The sequence below is a fragment of the Rhinolophus hipposideros genome, assembly GCF_964194185.1.
Source record: "Rhinolophus hipposideros genome assembly, chromosome: 18".
Lineage (NCBI taxonomy): Eukaryota > Metazoa > Chordata > Mammalia > Chiroptera > Rhinolophidae > Rhinolophus > Rhinolophus hipposideros.
In genome coordinates, this window is record NC_138064.1 from 50,386,639 (window position 1) to 50,405,235 (window position 18,597).

Consider the following 18,597-nt stretch of genomic DNA (forward strand, 5'->3'; position numbering starts at 1 on the left):
TAGTAGGGCTACAAAAACAAATTACTTTATTTAAAAAAAAAAAAAAGTAGTCAAATGAGTTAAGTAAAAAAGTCAAATGAAGAGGTTCTTCTCTGTGTGGTTCTGCCACCAGTTGGACACATACTTGCATTAAGATTATCCATTTTACTTTTTATTTTTAGTATTTCTTCTTTAATTTTAATTTTATTTTATAACTATATAAAGTATTTGCATGACTTCAAAGTTCAAGCTACACAAAATATATTTAAAGAAGTCTAGCTTTTATCCCTGGTCTCACCAATGTATTCTTCATACATACCCTCCCTCGATATCGGTAAAACTATGTTTCTGGATTTTATGGTTTATTGTTCCATTTTTAAAATATAAGTAAAAATGTATATGTATTTATCCCACTCCCTTTCTTAGGTAAACAATAGCACACTATACACGTATTTCTTCTTTCTTTCTTAAACTTAATATATCTTCAAGATTACTCCATAGCAGTATACAAAGATATTCCTCAATCCTTTTTTTCCTTCTATTTCTCATTCCTTTCCACAGCTGAATGGCATTCTAGTCTATGGGAACACCACAGTCTAACCTCCTAGTGATGAATATTTGGGCTATTTCTACTTTTTTCTATGCCAAATAATGATGCAGTGAATAGACCTGTGAATATGTCTTTTCATATTTTTGCTAGTGCATCTATGGAATAAATCCTTAGAAGTAGAAATGCTGAATAAAAAAGCAAATGCCTATATAATTTTGTTAGATACTCACTAACTTCCTTCCATAAGGTTTACACGCTAATTAACAATGTGTGAGAGTGTCTGTTTCCCAAACGTGTTATAAAACTTTATTTTTTTGCTAATTTGATAGATGAGAAATGGTGTCTCTGTGTAGTCTTATTTTTCGTTTCTTGATTTATGGGTAACATTACGAATCTTTTCAAATACTTAAAGCGATATCTACATCTTTTTCTTTAGAGTTGTTGGCCTTTTACTACTCATTTTAGAAACTTTTTACACATTAGGGATAATAACTCCTTTTCTTTTTTTTTTTGCTGATAGATTTAATGATACATTCCTCTTCACACAGATGGCTACAGAGACTTTAATCTAGGAATATACACTATGCAACACAGACCAATTAGCCAGATCTAAAATAAACTGGCTTCTGAAAACTACCCTGTAAACATTACATCCCTTCTCCCATCCAAAATGACCCTAATCTCACATGAAAACAGTTATTGTAGGGGAACCAGAAACCTAGCTTTGTGGTCAAAAGGAAAAACCCAAGACAAAACAGCACTTCAGTGGTTAGTTGGGGAAAGCAGGGAATCAGGCGCCCTCCACTGTGCTGCTTTGGTCTTCTTACTCTTGCTCTTTCTGTCCCTCTTCTTCAGCCCATCCATGTTAGCTCTCAATAGGTTTGAATAAGCCATCTGAAACTTATTTCTTCTTTGGAGCTCACCACAGTGCTGATCTTCTTTTTCCCATCAGTAGCTCTTAACAGACACTTGTCTGAGGGTTCAAAGCCCTCCACAGAACTTTTCCTTGGAATGGGTTTCGTTCACCCACCATACTTGCTGAGGGTGATGAACACGCTGCCCGACAACCGGCACTTCTGGAAGAGCCTGGTCAGCTCCGTCAGGAACTGCTCGCTCTCCAACAGCACCATCCCGGCTCCGCTGGCTCCCCTCTGTCAGCATCAATAACTCCTTTTCTTTGGTGTAACTTACAAAGGTTGTTCTAGTCTGTCATTTGTCTTTTAATTTTGCTTAAGGTGTATTTTTCTGCCATGTAAAATTTTTAATATAATCAATTATCAATCTTTTCCTCATTGCTTCTAAATATTAAATCAGAGAAGCTTTCCCTATTCCTCACTTACTTGTTTATTTCTAGCACTTGAATGGTATCATATTCTGCATTTAATTCCTTAATCCATTTCAAATTTACCTTGGTATGTGAGATAAATGAGATTTTTTTCCCTCTGAACTCTTTATCTTACCCTATTCTTCAACTCTGAGCAGTTTATCCATTTTCATAACTACTGGATCACATTTATGCATAAACAAATCTTCATAGAGGATTTAATAAGGATCTTAGACTTGTGTTTGCTTTCTTCTTTTATCTCAATGAAAATTGCTTTATATTTCATAACTGATGATATAAAATGCTCACTGCAAAAAATTAAAGGTATAAGGAAAAAAATAAAAATGACTTGACATCCTATTATCTTATAATAATCATCCTAACATTTTTTCACCATCCTTTCATATCCCTGTTTATCATATACACATACTGTTGTTTTCTGAAGTTTCTTTATATTAGGTCCTCATTTAACTTACAAGTACTTACTAATTTTTTAATGAAGAGTATTTTTATAGTGCTTCTCCTTAGACTTTCTAATTCCTACAGCCTTTAAATATTAACACTTTTAGGATCCATTTCAACACAATTTCTATTATGTACTGAACACTGTGCTATGTGATAGGAATATAATATAGAACCAAAATACACAGAGAATCTTTGTAGCCAAGTGGGAGATACTGCAGTGGGGTAAGTACTAAATACAATGCAGTGGGGTAAATAATAAAATTAGAGAGAGATGAGAGTTTTATGGGAACAGACAGAAGATATCATACCCATATTTGAGTGTGATATGGGGAGGGAGGTGTCAGGAACACTTCATTTCCATACTAAGACTGGAAAGATGAGTGTGAGTTACCCAGATGAAGGGGAAGATAAATGTGTTTCAGGTATTTCTAAGTACTGAGAAGAAAGAGGATGATTCATTAAAAAACTAAAGTTCAAGTGCAGAGATGAAAAGTTGAGAACCACATGACTTACTCTTATGTGGAATATAAAACGGAAAAGGAAAAGAAACAAAAACTCATAGACACTGACAACAGTTTAGTGGTTACCAGAGGGAAAAGGGGGAGACGGAATGGTAGGAGAGGGAAAAGGGGTTCAAAGATATGGTGATGGAAAGAGAATTGACTCTGGGTGGCGAGCACACAATGTGATATGTAGATGACGTAATACAGAATTGTGAACTTGAAACTTATATAATTTTACTAACGATTGTCACCTCAATAAATTTAATTTAGAAAATTCAAAAGAAAAAAGTGAATGCTGAAGAGATAGGAAGGGACCAGAAAAGCCATGTTTGGAATGTATCCTGAGAGTAATGGAAGAAGAGTGGTGGCAGACCAGTGCTCCCATTGTAACAATTAAAGAAGCCATATATAGTTTTAAAAATCTAAGATGGCCCAAGCAGAAAACCTCTCCTGGAGAAAAGAGAAACTAGCAAAGCTTTCGGTGGTTATTGGGACTGGACTGAAAAATTTGAAATTTAAGGACTCTCAATCCAGGTGTCCCATGGAAGATATATTTAGTTATGAAGTTGTAAGGGGGGCTGGGAACAAGGTCTAAAGCTTCAAAGAGCGGAAGTAAACTATCATATTTGTGGAAACATATTACAGGAAACAAAGACCAGCTGCGGGGAGAGACTATGCCACAAACACAGGAAGGTCTTCCATTTCATGAAGATATTCACAAGACTGTGAAGTTTCATGAAATGGGAGGCTAAGGAGCTTGTTTGGAAACTTCTGGAGGGCAGAGCTAGAACAACCTCAGTATTTTAGGGCTGAGGAGACAAAAGCCCTCCAACTTCTCAATCAAAAGCCTGAGAGAAGCACGCCCAAGAAAAGGGAAAAATTAGAGATAGACTGAATCTTATTAAAACTGCAACTACCCAAATTCAACCCAATCCTAGCGTGAATTGAAATGATCAGACTACATATATACAACTGGAGTATCAAAGAGAGAGAAAAGAATCCAACAAAATACTTCTGAATATGTCAAAATCCTATAATTCAATACAACAGACAATTTTGTAGAAAATGAACACTTTATAAAAGAGCATATCCAAATGGCCAATAAACATATAGCAAAATAAATATCATTAATCACACGCATAAAAATTAAAACCACAATGTGATTCGACTAAATGTCCACCAGAATGGCTAAAACAAAAAACACAGAAAACACCAAGTGCTGACAAGGATACGGAAAAACTGGAAATTTCATATCCTGTCAATGTGAATTTAAATTGGTATAACAACATGTGAAGACACTTTGGCAGTATCTACTTAAAGCTGAACATACACATACTTTATCACCTCCAATATTAGTTTCCTACAGTTACTGTAATAAATTACCACAAACGTGGTGGCTTAAAACAACACAAATGTATTATCTTTCAGTTCTTGAGATTTTCTAACAAATTTGGTCTCGCTAAGCCCAAGACAGGGTACCAGCAAAACTGTGTTCCTTCTGAAGGTTCCAGGGGAGTTTTTCCTGGACTTCTCCACCTGCCTACATTCCTTGGCTTGTGGTCCCCCCTTCCAGCAATTACATCACTCTGACCTCTGTTTCCATTATCACATCTCCTCCTCTGTTAAATTCTTAAGCTTTTAAAAAAGAGAACTGGCATCTTTTCTTCCTTGATTCCTCCCTCTTTTCCTTCCTTCCTTTCAGTCGATAAGCATTTATTAAAGGTGTGTGTTCGGTACTCTTTTAGCCATTCAAGATATTGCCATAACCAAAATAGTATTCCATGTCTTATGGCGATTACATTCTGGTAAGGGGTGGAAGGGGACGGGTCTAGATATGATAAATAAAATGAAATATTAGAAAGTGATGAAATATGGAGAAAATACAGCAAAGGGATAGGAGACATTCTTGGAAAATCATTCAACTACAACGAATTATGCTTTCATTTGAAAGAGTTCCAAGTGGTAGTGTTTATTTTGTTTGTTTCTATTGAGACTTAAAAATATGTATCATAACTCAACAGACTGGGGAACAAGCATTATTACCTGAAAACTACAATATTTAACAAACATAAAGATTAGAAACCTTGGAAATAATTATCACCCATTGATAATTACAGCAGTAGATTTCCTACAGAAGCTATTTTGAATCTTCATGGTGAAAAGCTCAGGCCCCTGACTTTTTGAATAAAGTGAGTTCATTGTTTGTCAAACTCCTAGATTATATCTTATTATACCTAGAATTTCTTTTTACCAAGCATGAACATTTATAATAAGAAAGAACATGTTCCTAACTAGGAAAATTTCCCTTTAGATATTTTCTGCCAAAATATTACTTGCTTAGACAATCTGTTACATTGTGTAGAATCTTCAACTCTGCAGATGGTTGCGTTTCCTTAATATTGCGTGTCTACGCATATAATTTTAAGTACTACAGTATACCTCAGGGACTGTATGTGCTACATAAAAGGAAGGTGCTTTCCAAACAACTTACTTGGAGTTCTCCCAAAAGGAGTTTTTAAAGTAATAACACTATTAGAAGTAACAGACTACTCTGAATGTGAAATATTAATGGGTTTGTTTTTTTTTTCCCTTGCCTAAAAGTATTATACTTCCACTCAGTAGCTTCTCTGACTACACAAGCCAGATAGACCCTGTAAGGCATGCACTGAAAAACATCCTCTGTATTTGGTAATTAAGAGGTAGGTCACTGCTAACTTTAATGAGAACTATTTTAGTAGAATGGTGAAAGACAACCAGAGTACATCTCATTGAGAAATGAACAATATGAAAAAGAAGACAAAAAAATGCAAATTACTCTTTTGAGAAGTTTGGATTAAGAGAGAATAAACAGTAACTAAAGAGGAACTCTCTAGTTTTGTTTTAGTTTTCATTAGATTAGAGCAACTTGAATAGGTTTATATCTCAAAGAAAGAAATTTTTAAAAACGAGAAATGCAAGATAGAAAAAAAAGAAAAGTATGAATGATACTGCTGAGAGAAAGGGGCAAACAAAACCAGCGTGCAGGCTGTCACAAGTGGGTTGCTCTGAAAAAGAAGAAGGCCCACAGGGAGGAAATAAGATTCTTTTGGGAGGGAAGGTACAGGATACTGAGTTTCTTAATGACATTATTCATCCTGATGACCCAGGAGATAAGGTTGGTTACTGAGAGTGAGCAGGATGGGAAAAAGCAGGGCATGTGGAGTGTCAAAGGTTTGCAATTGTTAAGAGAAATAAGAAAGCAGATGACCAAAGACAAATGACAGTACCACTAAACATATACACACCTTCAATATTTTGAAATGTATTTTTATCATTGTTCTTAAAACTAAATGAGAGACTTCTGCTTAGATGGAGTAACAGGGAATAGAATTACCCTTCTATCTAAAACAACCAAAAATAAACAAACAAATAAAATACACTTAACATCATGCAATAAAGAGAGTGATCTTTGAGAGACAGAAAAACAAATCAAGTGAACCCCACAAATTGCCACAGCTAATTTGCTAGCAGGAGCTTCCAGGCTACGGCATAGGAAGGGGAGAGACTTGTCTACAACTACTGCCCCGAGATCAGGAAGACAGAAGTCACTCGAGTTCACAGGACAGAACACCAGAGAGCAGAGAGCTGCACAAAGAGAGAACTGCAGAAATTTGCAAATGGTTCACCTTGAGTATTCAGCAAAGCACTATCAGCATATGCATATGAGGAAATTTCCAGAGTTTGGGGGGGTAAAACTATGCAAAGGATTAGAGAAAATATACCTGTTACACAAAACTGGGAAGGGTAGCTGTTCTCAAAAGCCAGGCTGGAAAACCTCATAATTTAGACTCTTTAGAGTACTAAGAAGAATATTGCCTCAGGTAGTGGGAAATAATTAGCCCTAGACTAAAACACTGCTCGGGTTTCGCTAATAAACCTTAAAAGTAAGACTCAAAAGGACCTAAATGTTTCAAATAATTTTACAATATCCAGACTAAGATATTTATAGGAAGACAAAAGTATCCAATACCAAACATAGTAAAATTCATGTTTAATAACCAAAATTATTAGACGTGCAGAAAAATAGGAAAAAAATATCTAGTATGAGAAGAAACTTCAATCAACTAGACCCAGAATTGACATAGGTGATCAAATTAGCAGAAACACCAGGATCCCTAGCCCTGGGTCCTGTGCTGGGAAGAGGAATCCCCAAAACATCCAGCAGTGAAAAGAAGTGAGAAGGACTCTGTCTGCCAGCCCGGTGAGAAGGAAGGCAGTGGAAACCTAGACTTGGTAAAGGGCCACGCATAGACTCACTCGCTTGCAAACACTTACCTGGCCTCCAGTGGCAGGGCAGCAACTCAAGAGGTGTCAGAGACATATGGAGAAAGATGGAGTTGTGTGGCTACGGGGTAAGGACTGGAGCGACAGGCGCCATTACCCCTGTGTGGAGGCTGCCTCATGTGTAGCCTATGTGTTCTATGTTGAACACTCCCCAAAGGGCCAAATTTGAGACACTCAGCTGGTCAAATCCGCATGTGCACACCACCTTGGTGCCACCTTGGGTCCCCGCCCCACCCAGCTAGTTCTGCCTCGTACAAGGCACTACTGACTCCTGGACAGCTGGTTCTGTCCCACATGCTGCAAGAGCCTTTTATAGCAATGAATGCCTGCAGCAGCCTGGAGAACTTTCAGTGGCAGATACTCTGCCACAGAACTTTCATTGGCAGCCAGATCTCGCATTATAGTTATACATATTATACATATGTATATATGTATATATGTAATATATATGTATATATGTAATATATATGTATATTATACATATGTATAGTTATACATATTATAGTTATACATTATAGTTATAGCAAACAAAGCCACTGTGCAGCTCTCGGGGATCTGTGGGCCCAAGGTGAGTGATGGCGGGCTGCACTATACTCTGGGAGTTTTGCAAAGTGGTCACAGGCCAGCACTGACGCAAGCAATGAATCCGCATCAACTTTACAAAAACCACTGGCTAAGCCTTCTGACTCTCTGGGACACCACCCACCCAGCTATTTGCTGCATCAGGTTAATGCTTTCAACATCAGGGTAACAAGCCTGGCTCACACACCTAAAGAGGGTCTTTCAACAGCTGAGCCTTCTGGGCAGTTAACAGATGGCAACAGGCCTGGGGAGACCTTGGGCCTTATGCTAAGCTGTCCCAGGCCCAATACTGGTGGCAGCCAGCCTCATTTCACAGCAAGGCCACCACCACATGCTTCCAGGTCTAGCACAAGCAGCAGCCAGCCACTTGTAGCCTTGTGGCTCCTACAAGGCAGCCCAGGGCCAGTCACACACAAGGTTGATACTGGCCTGAATAGGAGTCCCTCCCAAGAGGCACAAGAAACAACATACTGTATACAGAGGATGGCTTCAGACCACACCAGAGCACTACCCAACCAGCCCCACAAGAGGCACACACAAAGAGTGGTCTCAACAGGCCCCAGAGCCCGCTGGGGCAAATCCCCCTGTGAGGAGTCAGCCCCCACACAAGGTCATCTACTGTGGGCATAGGCAATCCTCACACCCAGTCAGCCTGAGAGTCCATCCCACCCACTGACATACCAAAAGCAATCAAGGTTCAACTACGACAGGAAAACACACACAACACACACAAGGGACACTCCTGGAGCACACGCACAGGTGATCAGGGAGACTGCACCATTGGAACTCACAGAACATCTACTACATGAGGCCACCCAGCAAAGACTGAGAGATACAGGAGATCTACCTAATACACAGAAGCAATCACAGAGAGGCAGCCAGAATGAGGAAACAAAGAAACATGTCCCAATTAAAAGAACAGACAAAAACTCCAAAAAAGAACTAAGTGAAATGGAGGCAACCAACCTACCAGATGCAGTTTAAAACACTGGTCATAAGAAGCTTAAGGAACCTAGTGAGAACTTCAATAAAGAGATAGTAAGAATAAAGAAGGACACAGAAACCATAAAAGAAATGTCAGAAATGAATAATACAATAACTGCAATGAAGAATACACTAAAAGGAATCAACAGCAAATTAGATGAAGCAGAGTTATGAATCAGTGATTTAGAAGAAAAGGTAGCATAACACACCCAATCAGAACAACAAAAAGAAAAAAGAACTTTAAAAACGAAGACAGTTTAAGGGTCCTCTAGGACAACATCAAGCATAACAACATTTGCATCTTAGGAGCACCAGAAGGAGAAGAGAGGAAGCAAGGGATCGAGAACCTATTTGAAGAAATAATGACTAAAAACCTCCCTCACCTAGCAAAGCGCAGAGTCCCAAAAAAGATGAACCCAAACAGTACCACACCAAGATACATTATAATTAAAATGGCAAGTGTTAAAGAAAAAGAGAGAATACTAAAAGCAGCAAGAGAAAGACAACTAGTTCCTTACAAGGGAGCTTCCATAAGACTATCAGCTGATTTCTCAACAGAAACTTTGCAGGTCAGAAGGGAGTGCCAGAAATATTCTAAGTGATAAAAACCAAGGGCATACAACCAAGATTACTCTACCCAGCAAGGCTATCATTTAAAATAGAAGGAAATAAAGAGTTTCCCAGATAAGAAAAAGCTAAAGGAATTCAATATCATCAAGCCAGTACTACAGGAAATGTTAAAAGGACTTCTTTAAGCAGAAGAAAGGAGAAAATAAACAAACTACCTAACAAAGGTAAAAGAAATTATGAATAATAAAATGGCAATAACTATGTACCTATCAATAATCAGTTTCAATGTAAATGGATTAATGCTCCAATGAAAAGATATAGGATAGCTGAGTGAATAAGAAAACAAGACCCATGCATGTGTTTTCTACAAGAGACACCTCAGATTGAAAGACACACAGAGACTGAAAGAAAAGGGATGGAAAAAGATAATTCACAAAAATGGAAATGAGAGAAAAGCTGTAGTAGCAATACTTATATCAGACAAAATAGACTTTAAAACAAAAACTGTAATAAGAGACAAAGAAGGTCATTACATAATGATAAAGGGTTCAACCGAACAAAAGAACATAACCCTAGTAAATATCTATGCACCCAATACAGGAGCACTTAAATATATTTAAAAAATATTGACAGATATAAAAGCAGAGATCAACAATCACATTATCATAGTAGGAGACTTTGACACCCCATTGACATCAACGGACAGATCTTCCAGGCAGAAGATCAACAAGGAAACACGGACTTAAATGACACACTAGACCAGATGGATTTAATTGATAACTTTAGAGCATTTCACTCCAGAGCAGCAGAACAGACATTCTTTTCTAGTGTACATAGAACATTTTCCAAAACAGACAACAGGTTAGGCCACAAAACAATTCTCAATAATTTTAAGGACACTGAAATCATATCAAATATCTTCTTTGACCAAAATGGCATGAAACGAGAAAACTTAAAAACACACAAACAGTTGGAAGCTAAAAAACATACTACTAAATGATGAATGGGTCAACAATGACATCAAGGAAGAAATCAAAAGAAACCTTGAGACAAACGAAAATGAAAACACAAGGTCCCAAAATTTATGGGACACAGCGAAAGCTGTCCTAAGAGAAAAATTCACAACAATGCAGGCCTACCTCAAGAAACAAGAATAAATCTCCGATAAACAGTCTCACTTTACACCTAACAGAACTGGAAAAAGAAACAGCAAACAAAGCCCAAAATGAGTACAAGGAAGGAAAGAATATAGATCAGAGAGAAAATAAACAAAAGAGGTTTATAAAAACAATACAAAAGATCAATGAAACCAAAGATCTGGTTTTTTTGAAAAGATAAACAAAATTTATAAACCTTTAATTTAATGAGACTCATCAAAAAAAAAAGTGAGAAGACCCAAATAAATAAAATCAGAAATAAAAGAGAAGTGACAATGGACAGCACAGGAATACAAAAAAAATTTAAGAAAATCCTATGAGCAACTATATTCCAACAAATTGGACAATCTGGAAAAAATAAATTCCTAGAAACATACATCTTCTAAAGCTGAATCAAGAAGAAACAGAAAATCTGAACCAACCAATTACCACTAATGAAATTGGATCAGGAATTAATGAGCTACCAACAAACAAAAGTCCTGGACCAGATGGCTTCAAAAGGTGAATTTTATCAAATATTCAAAAAATAATTCTAATATATTCTTCTTAAACTATTCCAAAAAATTCAAGAGGAGGGAAGGCTCCCAAGCTCATTTGATGAGGCCATTATTACCCTGATTCCAGAACCAGAAAAATACATTACAAAAAAGGAAAACTATATCCCTAAAGAACATAGATGCAAAAATCTTCAACAAAGTATTAGCAAACCGAATTCAGCAATACATTAAAAAGATCATACACCACGATCAAATGGGATTCATATCTGGTATGCAAGATTGGTTCAATATCTGCAAATCAATGATAAACCACATAAACAAAATGAAAAATAAAAATCATATGTCCATATCAACAGATGCAGAAACACATTTGACAAAATCCGGGATCCCATTTATGATAAAAACCCCCAGCAAAGTGGGAATAGAGAGAACATATGTCAATATAATAAAGGCCATATATGACAAACCCACAGCTAATGTCATACTCAATGGGGAAAAGCTAAACGCATTCCCCTTAAAATCAGAAACAAGACAAGGATGCCCACTTTCACCACTTTTATTCAACATAGTACTGGAAGTCGTAGAACAGCAATCAGACAAGATAAAGAAATAAAAGGCATTCAGACTACAAAGAAAGAAGTAAAACTGTCATTATTTGCAGAAGACATGATACTATATGTAGAGAACCCCAAAGATTCCATCAAAAATTTATTAGAACTAATAAAGTAATTTAGTAAAATGGTAGGATAGAAAGTTATTATCCATAAATCAGTTGCATTTTATACACCAATAACAAACTATCAGAAAGAGAAATTAAGGGTGACGTCATAGGAATGGCGGCAGCGGGGCACATTTTCTGAGTTCTCCTCCGGATTTTATTACAAACGGGACATATAACCCATCAAACAACTCTTCGCTCATCACGCAGAACAGCTAAGAGACTCCTAAGAGACTCGTGTAAGGATTACTTGAAGCTGCGCAAATTGGGCGAGCAGGGGAAGAAAGAAGGGAGCGGAGAGGAAACGCGCGGTCGCACGGTGGAATCAAGCCTGCGGCAGCGGCTGCGGCGGTAAACTGCAGCTCTAAAGACACAGGGAGATATAGAACACGCAGAACAGCGGGGAGACTCGTGGAGGAATTTGCCTGAAGGTGTGCGCGGATTACAAGCAGGGGAGGAGGCGGGACAGCGAAGTGGAAGCGCGCCCCCCCACCCCCACCCACGCGGAGCCGAGGCCGGCGGGGCCGGGACTACGGAGCGCAGACTCCTGGAAGCGGAGCACAGGCCGTGCAGCAACGGCTGCGCTGCGCGGCTCCCAGGTCGGACGGAGGCTCGTGGAAGGTTTGCTTTGAGGTGCACTAGGTGGGCGAGCGGGGGGGAGGAACGTGCCCACAGAAAAAGTGGAGGGCAGCACCCGGGGCTCTAGAGTCCCACGGGAGCCCAGGGTGTGGCGGAGAGCGTAGGGTCCAGGAGGTGAGCTCTTTCCCTGCGTCCCACAGTTGATCGCTCCCGCCGGGGCGGGCAGCTCGTGGGCCCTAGGGCAGACAAAGAACTGAGACGCCACACCTGGGCCCCTCACCGCGCTTTTCGAATCCTCCCCCCGCCCTTCCAGAGACTCAAACTACCCCTAACTGAGAAACAGTGTCAGATTACAGAGGGGCGTCTGCGCTCAGGCGCTGGGAAGATTGGCAGCCGGCTCTGACCATCGGAAGAGGCTGGGAGGAGGGGATTTTCGCTGGACGAGGAGAGAGGAGACTCCCACACCCCCAGCCACCACCTTTTCAGGCCTGCGGGAGGAGTGTGAGTGGCTGGCCTGGGAGGGAGGAGACCCCTCCATCCCCAGGCCCCACCCTTTCTGGCTGGCCTGCGGCGGGGCAAGGGCAACCGCGGAAGCAATCCCTGAGTTCAGCAGTAAGCGGCAGTCGCAGCTCCCGGCTTTCAGCAGCTTAGAGATCTCCCGCCCGCCCCCTCCCACTCATCCTTGGAAGGAGGGCCCTAAGACTCAGGAGTACTGGGCACAGGGCTGTTGGAGCTACTCTCAGCGTGCATTTGTGCAGGAAAGGACAGAAACTGCATGGTCTCTCTGAAAACTGTCATCCAGACCCCTCAGCCCCTCGCATTTAAATCTACACTCCCAAATTCACTCTGGGCACCAGGTGACTAGCGATGCCTGCGCACTAGGCAGGGAACTCTTTGGCACAGCGGAGGACAACCTGGAGATCACCTGGTGGGCTTAAGCCAAGACTGGTGCTGCTTTCTGTTTTGCTTTGCTTGGTGGTCTTTATTTTATTTTTTTTTTTATTTATTTTTTTTTTTTATTTTTTTATTTTATTTTATTTTTTTTTCTTTCTTTCTCTTCTTTTTTTTTCTTTTTTCTGCTTGTTGTGATTTGCTTTGTTCTGTCTTTATTTCTTTGATATCTTTGCCTATGTTGAGTGGGGATTGTCGGTTCTATTTTATTTGTGAATGTACTTTATTTGTTTTCTTTGTTGTTGTTGTTGTTGTTGTACTTGCTAACTTTATTTGTGCTGAAACTGCCCTACCAGGGCCCAGCTTAAGAGGCACAAGATTCAACATATCCAGAAGCCAACTCTGGACCAAACCAGAGTACTACCGGGTTTGACCTACAAGTCACCCACGGAAGGAGGGCCCTAAGACTCAGGAGTACTGGGCACAGGGCTGGTGGAGCTACTCTCAGTGTGCATTTGTGCAGGAAAGAACAGAAACTGCATGGTCTCTCTGAAAACTGTCATCCAGATCCCTCAGCCCCTCGCATTTAAATCTACACTCCCAAATTCACTCTGGGCACCAGGTGACTAGCGCTGCCTGTGCACTAGGCAGGGAACTCTTTGGCACAGCGGAGGACAACCCGGAGATTACCTGGTGGGCTTAAGCCAAGACTGGTGCTTCTTTCTGTTTTGCTTTGCTTGGTGATTTTTTTTTTGTTTGTTTGTTTGTTTGTTTTGCTTTTTTGTTTTTTTGCTTTTGTTTTTGTTTTGTTTTGTGTTGTTTTGCTTTGTTTTTCTCTTTTTTCCTTTCTTTTCTTTTTCTTTTTTTTCTTTCTTTCTCTTCTTTTTTTTTCTTTTCTTTGCTTGTTGTGATTTGCTTTGTTCTGTCTTTATTTCTTTGATATCTTTGCCTATGTTGAGTGGGGATTGTCGGTTGTATTTTACATGTGAATGTACTTGATTTGTTTTCCTTGTTGTTGTTGTTGTTGTTGTTGTACTTGGTAACTTTATTTGTGCTGAAACTGCCCTACCAGGGCCCAGATTAAGAGGCACAAGATTCAACATATCCAGAAGCCAACTCTGGACCAAACCAGAGTACTACCGGGTTTGACCTACAAGTCACCCATGGAAGGAGGGCCCTAAGACTCAGGAATACTGACCACAGGGCTGGTGGAGCTACTCTCAGCGTGCATTTGTGCAGGAAAGGACAGAAACTGCATGGTCTCTCTGAAAACTGTCATCCAGACCCCTCAGCCCCTCGCATTTAAATCTACACTCCCAAATTCACTCTGGACACCAGGTGACCAGCGCTGCCTGCGCAATAGGCAGGGAACTCTTTGGCACAGCAGAGGACAACCTGGAGATTACCTGGTGGGCTTAAGCCAAGACTGGTTCTGCTTTCTGTTTTGCTTTGCTTGGTACTTTTTTTTTTTTTTTTCTGCTTGTAGTGATTTGCTTTGTTCTGTCATTATTGCTTTGATATCTTTGCCTATGTTGAGGGGGGATTGTTGGTTGTATTTTACATGTGAATGTACTTGATTTGTTTTCTTTGTTGTTGTTGTTGTTGTTGTACTTGGTAACTTGATTTGTGCTGAAACTGCCCTACCAGGGCCCAGCTTAAGAGGCACAAGATTCAACATTTTCCAGAAGCCAACTCTGGACCAAACCAGAGTACTACCGAGTTTGACCTACAAGTCACACACCCAGAGGGAATTCTTTGAAGGCACAAGAGCCCATAGAGGCCAAACCTCATTTAAGTGGCCAACCCTCACCCAGCAGAACACCCTGTGGTGAGCAGAGCCAAGTTTCACAACTAGACGGCCTAGGAGTTAAGCCCACCTACTCACAAGCAAAAAGCAATCAAAGTTCTTCTTGAACAGGACGATATACTAAACACACGAGCCACCTGTGGAGCACATGCAGAGAAGAACGAAGTAGTCCAAGTCAAATATAAAAGACACATACTACATAAGATAACCCAGCAAGAACTAAGAGCTCTAGGGGATCTTCCTAATACATCAAAGCAAACACAGAGAGTCAGTCAGAATGGGGAGACAAAGAAACATGTCCCAAATAAAAGAACAGAAGAAACCTCCACAACTGGAACCAAATGAAGCAGAGGTAACCAACATGTCAGAGACAGAGTTCAGAACACTGGTGATAAGAATGTTTAAGGAGCTTAGAGAAGACATAAAGAAGGATATAGAAATCATAAAGAACAACCAGTTAGAGCTAAAAAAGGATGTAGAAATCTTAACGAACAACCAGCTAGAACTAAAAAACACAATTACCGAAATTAAGAACTCACTTGAAGGAATGACCAGCAGGTTAGATGAAGCAGAGGATCGAATCAGCGACTTAGAAGACAAGTTAGCAGAGATCACTCAAACTGAACAACAGAAAGAAAAAAGAATAAAAAACAATGAAGATGGGTTAAGAGACCTCTGGGATAACATCAAGCGCAACAACATGCGCATCATAGGAATACCAGAAGGCGAAGAGAAGAAGCAAGGGATTGAGAACATATTTGAGGTAATAATGTCCGAAAACTTCCCTAACCTGATGAAGGAAACCAACATACAAGCCCAGGAAGTGCAGAGAGTTCCAACCAGGATAAACCCAAACAGGCCCACACCAAGACACATTATAGTTAAAATGGCAAAGCTTAAAGACAAAGAGAGAATCTTGAAAGCAGCAAGAGAAAGGCAGAAGGTTACATACAAGGGAACTCCCATAAGACTATCAAATGACTTTTCTACAGAAACATTGAAGGCAAGGAGGGAGTGGCAGGAGATACTCAAAGTGATGGAACACAAAGGCCTACAACCTAGATTGCTTTATCCAGCAAGGCTATCATTTAAAGTTGATGGAGAGATAAAGACCTTCGCAGAAAAGAACAAACTGAAAGAATTTATGACAACCAAGCCAGCATTGCAAGAAATACTAAAAGGACTTCTGTAAATAGAAGAAAGATGAAAACAATTTACTACAAATCTAAAAATGGCAATAACTATGTACCTATCAATAATCACTTTAAATGTAAATGGATTAAACGCTCCAATCAAGAGACATAGGGTGGCTGAGTGGATAAGGAAACAAGACCCTTGTATATGCTGTATACAAGAGACTCATTTCAGATCAAAAGACACACACAGGCTGAAAGTGAAGGGTTGGAGTAACATATTTCATGCAAATGGAAGCGAAAAAAAAGCTGGAGTTGCAATACTTATATCTGACAAAATAGACTTTAAAATGAAAAAAATATTAAAAGACAAAGATGGGCACTATATAATAATAAAGGGATCAATCCGACAAGAGGACATAACCCTAGTAAACATCTATGCACCTAACATAGGAGCACCTAAATATATAAAACAGGTACTGATGGACATAAAGACAGAGATCAACAGCAACACTATCATAGTAGGGGACTTCAACACACCTCTGACAACAAGGGACAGGTCCTCCAGACAGAAAATCAATATGGAAACAACAGCCTTAAATGATACTTTGGAGCAGTTGGATTTAATTGATATTTTCAGAGCATTTCACCCCAATGCTGCAGAATACACGTTCTTCTCAAGTGCTCATGGAACATTTTCTAAAATAGATCATATGTTAGGACACAAGACAAGCCTCGATAAATTTAAGAAAATTGAAATCATACCAATTGTCTTCTCTGACCACAGTGCTATGAAATTAGAAATGAACTACAGGGGAAAAAAACCAGGAAGATACACCAATTCATGGAGGCTGAATAACATGTTGCTAAATAATGAATGGATCAAGCAGCAGATCAAAGAAGAAATCAAAAGATATCTTGAGACAAATGAGAATGAGAACACGACGACCCAAAATCTATGGGATGCTGCGAAAGCAGTCCTAAGAGGGAAGTTCATAGCACTGCAGGCCTACCTAAAGAAACAAGAAACATCACTAATTGACAGTTTATCTTCACACTTAAGGGATCTGGAAAAAGAACAGCAAAATAAACCCAAAGGGAGCACAAGGAAGGAGATAATAAGGATCAGAGCAGAAATAAATGAAATAGAAACCAGAAAAACAATACAAAAGATCAATGAATCCAAGAGTTGGTTCTTAGAGAAGATAAACAAAATTGACAAACCTTTAGCCAGACTCATTAAAAAAAGGAGAGAGAGGACCCAAATTAATAAAATCAGAAATGAAAGAGGAGAAGTGACAACAGACACCACAGAAATACAAAAAATTGTAAGAAATTACTATGAGCAACTATATGCCAACAAATTTGACAACCTTGAAGAAATGGACAATTTTCTAGAGGCGCACAACCTTCCAAAGCTAACTCAAGAAGAAACAGAAAGCCTGAACAGTCTGATTACCACCAGGGAAATTGAATCAGTAATCAATAATCTCCCAACAAACAAAAGCCCTGGACCAGATGGCTTTACAGGTGAATTTTTCAAAACGTTCAAAAAAGAATTATCACCTATTCTCCTCAAGCTCTTCCAAAAAATCCAGAAGCAAGGAAGACTCCCAAACACTTTTTACGAAGCCACTATCACCCTGATCCCAAAAGCAGACAAAGACACCACAAAGAAAGAAAACTACAGGCCGATATCTCTAATGAACATAGATGCAAAAATTCTCAACAAATTATTAGCAAACAGAATTCAGCAATACATTAAAAAGATCATACACCATGATCAAGTGGGATTCATCCCTGGTATGCAGGGATGGTTCAACATCCGCAAATCAATTAATGTGATACACCACATTAACAAAATGAAAAATAAAAATCACATGATCATATCAATAGATGCAGAAAAAGCATTTGATAAAATACAGCAACCTTTTATGATAAAAACCCTTAAGAAAGTGGGAATAGAGGGATCATATCTTAACATAATAAAGGCCATATATGACAAACCCACAGCTAACATCATACTCAATGGGGAAAAGCTAAAACCATTCCCCCTAAGATCAGGAACAAGACAAGGTTGCCCACTTTCTCCACTTCTATTCAACATAGTACTGGAAGTTCTATCCACAGCAATCAGACAAGAGAAAGAAATAAAAGGCATCCAAATTGGTAAGGAGGAAGTCAAATTATCATTATATGCAGATGATATGATACTATATATAGAGAACCCTAAAGACTCCACCAAGAAACTATTAGAACTGATAGATGAATTTAGTAAAGTAGCAGGATATAAAATTAATATTCGGAAATCAGTTGCATTTGTATATACCAATGATAAAATAGCAGAAGGAGAAATTAAAAAAACAATTCCATTTACAATTGCTCCAAAGACTATAAAATATCTGGGAATAAATCTAACCAAAGATGTAAAGGATCTGTACTCAGAAAATTATACAACACTGAAGAAAGAAATGAAAGAAGACATAAATAGATGGAAACACATTTCATGTTCATGGATAGGAAGAATTAATATAG

The 18,597-nt window shown here is 39.1% G+C and overlaps 1 protein-coding gene and 1 pseudogene across 4 annotated transcripts in view; both read right to left on the bottom strand.

Annotated features, from left to right (window-relative positions):
- COG5 (component of oligomeric golgi complex 5) overlaps positions 1 to 18,597 on the bottom strand; it is a 326,514-nt gene that overhangs the window by 81,252 nt on the left and 226,665 nt on the right. The gene's annotated exons all lie outside the window — the stretch shown is intronic.
- LOC308510301 (signal recognition particle 14 kDa protein-like) lies at positions 1,075 to 1,659 on the bottom strand (annotated as a pseudogene). Its single transcript has one exon. The product of its transcript is annotated as a signal recognition particle 14 kDa protein-like (transcript).